The sequence below is a fragment of the Nicotiana sylvestris genome, chromosome 8 (assembly GCF_000393655.2).
Source record: "Nicotiana sylvestris chromosome 8, ASM39365v2, whole genome shotgun sequence".
Classification (NCBI taxonomy): Eukaryota; Viridiplantae; Streptophyta; class Magnoliopsida; order Solanales; family Solanaceae; genus Nicotiana; species Nicotiana sylvestris.
The window spans coordinates 184,991,074-184,998,858 of record NC_091064.1 but is presented as its reverse complement, the minus strand read 5'-3'; positions in this window follow the sequence as shown (position 1 = coordinate 184,998,858).

The following is a 7,785-nucleotide window of genomic DNA, read 5'->3' as shown; positions in this document are numbered from 1 at the left end:
CCGTAGAAGTAGACTTAGAGAGTATTTTAAAAAATGTGATGAATATGGCCTTAGAGAAAGAAAGGTTCCTAAACCTTGCCCGACTAGATGGAATTGTATGTACGAAAGTTTAGTAGTTGCATATGAATATAGAAACCCAATTAATGCAACGTTTAATTCTCGGGTAGGTGGTGAGGATGATGATGAAATGCTTACTACTCAAGATTGGACGAATGTTAAAATTCTTTTAGATTTTTTAGAACATTTTCAAATTGCTACAAATGCATTTTCTGGGCAATATTATCCTACTATTTCAAACTGTTTAGTTTATATTGCAGCACTATCTGATTTGTTTGTTGAATTTGGTGAGGGTGGGGACATTTATGAACTTGCTATAAATGAAATGAAACAAAAGTTTAAAAAATATTTTTTTCCTATCCCTCCTATTTATGGTGTTGCTGCAATGTTAAATCCTACAATGAAATTGGGAGGTCCTCATTTTTGGTATTCAAATATTTATAAGGCTTTAGATCTTTCAAATGAGGAAGTTGCTACACTTGCAGATGCAAAAGCCTCAATTAAAATTAATGCTCAAACAGTTTATAATGCTTATCAACTTGCCTTAGAGCATGCTAGGCCAACTATTCCAACCCCTACTTCGTCTAGCTCACAATCGTCTAAAAGAGCTGCGGGCTTAAAAGCTCTTAAATCTTGGACGGAGTTCAGGGGTTCTCAAGGTGATAATTATGATGAAACTTCACATCTAAATGAGCTTCAAGTTTATTTGTCTCAGGGACTTGAAAAGGAGAATCCAGACGGCTCTTTTGATCTTTTGGAATGGTGGAAGGCAAGGGAAAAATATTTTCCGGTTCTTGCAAGGATGGCTCGGGATATTTTATCAATTCAAGCTTCAACTGTTGCATCAGAGAGCGCTTTCAGTCAAGCAAGACTGCAAATAGGTGATCATAGAGCGTCTATGAGGGATAGCTTGGAAAAATCAGTACTGTTTAGAGATTGGATCCGCTCGGAAAGAAGAAACTTTGGAATTGCAGAAGCACAACCGGCGATAGATGAAGCTTATGAAGAAATGATAGCGGAACTTGTGGAGGATTCGGCTTCGCCCGGAAGTGGTGATGAACAAGCTTCTTTTCCACCACCACCAACGTAACCTCCTCCGAACCTTGAAGGATTTATGAGATTTGTTAGAGATAATACATAGACTAATATGTAACTTGTATTTTGGCACATCTTCCTTAGTTTTTTTCCTTCTAATGGTGGTATTAGTACCTTGTTGTGCTCATTCCATTGGGGGAAGGATGACTAAGAAAGATATGCCATTTTTGGTAATAAAATTTATTGCTTCTACCCTTGAATATCTTTTCGCAATATTTCTTTGTCTTTACTTAGAATTATTTATAAGCTACAATATATACATAACATACAATATATACTACAAGAAAATATATAAGAGAATATATATACATAAGATACAATATATACTACAAGAAAATATATAAGTAATAAGTTATAATATATATACATAAGATACAATATATATACTACAAGAAAATATATAAGAGAATATATATACATAACATACAATATATACTACAAGAAAATATATAAGAGAATATATATACATAACATACAATATATACTACAAGAAAATATATAAGTAATAAGTTATAATATATATATACATAAGATACAATATATATACTACAAGACAATATATTATACATGACAATTTAGTGTTTTACTATTGTTTTGTTATTTTTCTTTTTCGTCAAGCACTTTAATAATTAGATCTACATATATACTACATATATATTTTTAATATAGCCATGATACTACAAGAAATTGCCTTAAAAAAATGCTAGGCCCGCGAAGCCCACGAGCCCGGCCCGTTTGGCCCAGGACCACATGGGCTTAGGCCCGTCACGGGCCGTTCCACCCAGTGAGCCCACGAAGCCCGGGACCGCCAGAGCCCAGGCCCACGAAGGCCGGCCCGTTTGGCCCACGAAGGCCCGGACCCGGCCCAGAATACACTATTACCCTACAATGCTCGTCCCAGGTAGGATTATGGTCGAGAGTATAGGCCAGTAGAAAAATTCACTCCATTGGCTGAATCATATTCTAGTTTATTCCAGAAGCTGAAGCAAATGGTCATGATTGGACCCATCACTCCCCACCATATGCATCCTGATTCACATGGATTTCAAGCAAATGCTAGATGTGAATATCATTCAGGTGCCCCAGGGTATAGCACCGATGACTGTTGGACTCTGAAAAGAGCCATAGAAAGACTCATTTCTGAAAAACTGATTGTAGTGACGAATGGCGAAGACCCTCCTAAAGTGATAAACAACCTGTTGCCAGCACACAATGATGTTCATTTTGTGGGAATGATTGGTCGAGATCAAGAATACAAGACGATCGGCCAAGCAAAAATGGCAGTGGGAGCAATTCAAGAAGGAACAAGTCTGGAAGTAAGTCCAAGCCGAGATGTGCCGTTGATTGTGAAAGGTGCCCCGAGCTCAGAAAAGGTAACTTTATTTGTGCCCAAGGTCTCGAGGTTGGAGGTTCGCTCCAATGTTCCAAGCCCAAGGTTATATGTCCTTGGAGGCCACCCCATCACAAGGCAGAATCAGGGTGGTATGAATGGCATAACAGAGCCGATCATAATCAACCTTGTCGTGCAACCCCCTGTGACAAACACAAAAACCATTCCTTGGAACTACAACAAAACTGTGATGACCTACAAAGGCAAGGAAATCATAGAGGAAGTGGGGGAAACTGGAGGTTTGACTCGATCGGGGAGGTGTTACTCTCCAGAAAAGTTGAGGAAGCCAAGCAAATTAGAGAAGGCCAATTGCCAATAAAGAAACCAGTTACTGAAGCAGAGGCGGAAGAGTTTTTGAAAAAGATGAAAGTTCAGGATTACTCAATCATTGACCAACTAAGAAAGACTCCTGCCCAAATCTCTCTACTATCTCTGCTCATACATTCCAAAGAGCATGCCAGTGTACTAATCAAGGTTCTGAACGAGGCACATATCTCAGAGGAGGCCACATTGAATCAGTTAGAGAAGATGGCCAACAGTTTTATTGAGGTGAATAGAATCTCCTTTACTGATGATGAACTTCCAGAGGAGGGAGCCGAGCACAATAGGGCTTTGCACTTGATGGTCAAATGTGAGGGGCATTATGTAAAGCGAGTCCTGGCTGATGGAGGCTCAAGTGTAGATGTATGCCTTCTCTTTACCTTGCAAAGCATGAAGATCAATATAGCCAGAATCCGACCCAGCAATGTTTGCATCCGGGCTTTTGATGGCTCAGCGAGAGATACTATTGGGGAAATCAACCTCACCAGGACGATTGAGCCGGTTGACTTTGAGATTGTTTTCTAAGTAGTGGACATGGTCACTTCTTATAACTTTCTTCTTGGAATGCTATGGATCCATACGGCCCAAGCGGTACCATCCACCTTGCACCAGATGCCCAAATTCGAATATGACAAGCAAGAAATTATTGTTCACGAGGAAGACGAGTCTTCCATTTATAAAGACCCGTTAATCCCCTGTATTGAGGCCAAGGAAGGGTGTGAGTCCATTGTCTATCAGGCTTTTGAAGTGGTTGTTGCGGACCATGTTGAGGAAGGAAAGCCCATTATGCATCCTCGTCTTTCCGCCACACCTGTAATGGTGGTTGCAGTTATGTTGAGACAAGGTTATGAGCCAGGAAAAGGGTTGGGGCATCATTGCAAGGAATTTCGGAGCCTATTTCTCCATTCAGTAACCAGGGTACTTTTGGCTTAGGCTTCAGGCCAACACAAGCAGACAAAAACAAAGCCGAACATCGCAAAAGCATAGATGGGTCTTGCAACAATCTATCCCTCACATTTTCTACACTTTTGTCACGCCACGACTCCAAGAGAGTCAAAATTCCTCGGCGCATGCAAACATTGATGAAATTTGCGATGGCCTCAGCCAGATGTTTTCTAAAATGAATATGATCTAGGCTGGTGAAGGCACTAGTCGTGCTGATATGCAACTAATTGACCCATACACCATGCTCACCAACTGGGAAGCAACTCCTCTTCCCACAAGGAAGGAGTCTTGGTAGTTTTCTTTTGTAGCTTCTTTTTTGTATTTTGGGTTACTTTCAGGGTTGTAATCCAAACATCTCAGTATGATTGTTTTGTTTGATGTTAACCCTTCTATCCTTTCGAATTCAATGAAATGCAGTTCAGTTTCCTATTAAGTTTTGTATCTTTTCCTTTTCCTAATTCCTGTCATTTTATTTCCATTTCAGTTTTGTTAATGTCGGCTTTAATAACATGACATGCATGAGGAATTTATGCCCAGATCTTAAAAAGTTGTCTAGTATCGAAATAATGCATCAAGAGGTTGAATATGATGAAGATGAGGTTGTTGAGGAAATAAAAAGAGAGTTGGAACAATTTAAAAACAAGACTAAGCCTAACCTCAATGAAACTAAGCCGATTAATATCGGAAGTCATGAAGAAGTCAGAGAAACAAAGATAAGCATTCACACTGAACAAAAAACCAGAGATGCCTTGATTCAACTTTTATTTGAATACAAAAGATGTGTTTGCTTGGTCTTACGATGATATGCCGGGTTTAAGTGCCGATCTAGTAGTTCATAAGCTTCATACATATCCTAATTTTCCACCAGGCCAACAAAAGCAACGAAAATTTAAAACAGACATGAATGACAAAATCAAAGAGGAAATAATGAAGCAACTGAGCGCCAATGTGGTCAAAGCTGTCCGATACACCACCTGGGTGGCGAATGTTGTGCCTGTGTCGAAGAAAGATGGAAAGACCAGAGTCTATGTTGACTATAGGGACCTGAACAGAGAAAGTCCAAAGGATAATTTTCCTTTACCAAATATCCATATTCTTGTAGATAATTGCGCAAAGCATGAGATACAATCGTTCGTGGATTGCTATGCTGGGTACCACCAAATTCTAATGGATAAGGATGATGCAGAAAAGACCGCTTTCACCACTCTATGGTGTACTTATTGTTACAGGGTCATGCCATTCGGTTTAAAGAACGCAGGGGAAACTAAAATGAGCACCATGACCACCATTTTTCACAATATGATGCACAAAGAGATTGAAGTATATGTCGATGATGTCATAATAAAATCAAAGACACAGACTGATCACGTGTGCGATTTGAAAAATTTCTTCGTACGACTTCGAAGGTATGACCTTAAGCTTAATCCAGCCATGTGTTCCATCTGGGAAACTCTTCGGTTTTATAGTCAGCCGAAGAGGCATTGAACTGGATCCATCTAAGATAAAGTCCATTCGAGATCTGCCACCCCCAAAGAACAAAAAGGAAGTCATGAGTTTTTTCGGGAGGTTGAACTATATCAGTAGGTTCATTGCTCAACTCACAACCATGTGCGAGCCCATCTTTAAGTTGTTGAAAAAGGATGTTGCTATCAAGTGGACGGACTATTTCCAAAAAGCTTTTGACAGGATCAAAGATTATCTATTAAAACCCCTTGTACTGGTCCAACCTGAACCTGGTAGGCCTTTGTTTTTATATCTATCAGTGATGGATAATTCCTTTAGATGCGTTCTGGGTAACATGATACAACAGACAATCTATTATTTGAGCAAGAAGTTCACCAATTATGAGGTTAAGTACACCCTTTTAGAAAGGACATGTTGTGCCTTGACTTGGGTCGCTCAGAAGCTGAGACATTATCTTTTGGTCTACACTACTTACCTCAAATCCAGAATGGATCCTTTGAGATACATCTTCCCAAAGCCAATGCCCATGGAAGGCTCACAAAATGGCAAATCCTACTCACAGAGTTCGACATCGTCTATGTCACTTGCACCGCGATGAAAGCACAGGCTTTGGTAGATCATTTGGCAGAGAATCCAGTTGATGATAAGTACATGCCACTTAGCACATACTTCCCAAACGAAGAGGTTAACTCAATAGAGGAAGTAGTTCCAGACGATCACCATGTATGGAAAATGTATTTTGATGAGGCTGTTAATATCAAAGGAGTTAGGATCGGGGCAATCCTTATCTCACATATGGGACACCATTACCCTGCAACGACCCGATTTCGGTTCTTCTGTACCAATAATACAGCAGAATACGAAGCTTGTATCATGTGTTTGTAAATGGCCATCGATCTGGATGTGCATGAACTATTGGTTATGGGAGATTCTGACTTGCTTATCCGGCAAGCCCAAGGTGAATGGGAGACTCGAGACATCAAGCTTATTCCATACAGATAATGTGTGCAAGACTTGAGCAAAAGATTTAAATCTATCGAGTTCTGGTACATTCCCAGGTTTCACAATAAGCTAGCCGATGCCTTGGCTACTTTAGCCTCGATTCTCCCTTATCCAGGCAACACTCATATTAATCCACTTGAAATCCAAGTTCAGAATCAACACGATTACTACAATACAATTGAGATAGAACCAGATGGTGAACCATGGTATCATGACATAAAACTATTCCTAAAAACAAGAGAATATCCAGAGCATGCCTAAGGAGATCAAAAAAGAACTATAAGGTGGCTCACCAGTGGTTTCTTACTGAATGGGGAAATTCTGTACAAGAGGACCCAAAATTTAAACTTGTTGATATGCATAGATGCTACAGAAGCAGAGCAGATCATGAGTGAAGTGTAGTCGGGGGCATGCGGACCTCATATGAACGGATATGTTTTGGCGAAGAAGATTATGAAACCAGGGTATTATTGGCTTACTATGGAGCGAGATTGCTTCAGATTTGTTCGCAAGTGTCACCAATGCAAGATTCATGGTGACCTGATTCACTCGCCTCCTTCGGAGTTGCATCCCATGTCCTCTCCTTGTCCTTTCGTTGCTTGGGGAACGAATGTTATTGGTCCAATCGAGCCAAAGGCTTCAAATGGGCATAGATTCATTTTGGTTGCAATTGATTACTTCACAAAGTAGGTGAAGGCCGTCACCAAGAAAGCAGTGGTAGACTTTGTTCATTCCAACATCATCTGTCGCTTTGTTATCCCAAAGACCATAATCACTGACAATGCAGCCAATCTAAATAGTCATTTGATGAAGGAGGTAGCGAGCAATTAAAAATCATGCATCGCCATTCTACCCCTTACTGGCCAAAAGCCAATGGAGTCATTGAAGCGGCAAACAAGAACATCAAGAAGATTCTTAGGAAGATGATCCAATGTTCTAGGCAATGGCTTGAAAAGTTGCCTTTTGCTCTTTTAGGATACCGCACGACTGCTCGCACATGTGTTGGTGCAACTCCGTATCTGCTTGTATATGGAACTGAAGCTGTAATACCCACTGAAGTCGAAATTCCCTCTCTTTAAATTATTGTGGAATCAGAGATTGAAGACACTAAGTGGGTCAAGACCCTATTAGAACAACTGATGTTGATCGATGAAAAACGGCTAGCAGTAGTGTGTTTCGGCCAGTTATACCAGCAAAGAATGGCACGCGCTTACAATAAGAAAGTGCGCCCAAGGCAGTTTGAAGTAGGCCAACTGGTTTTGAAACGCATCCTTCCACACTAGGTAGAAGTTAAAGGAAAGTTCGCCCCGAACTAGCAATGACCCTACATCATCAAGAAAGTGTTACCAAAAGAGGCCCTACGCTTGGTGTTGATACCCAACATATCCCTATATATTTTAAATATGCATAAATACCTTCAAAATAGCATATATATGCATATATAAGCATGCAGAAGGCTTTTTATTATTTTTCCTATAATTTTAAGGGTTTAAATTCATTTATTTTCTCCC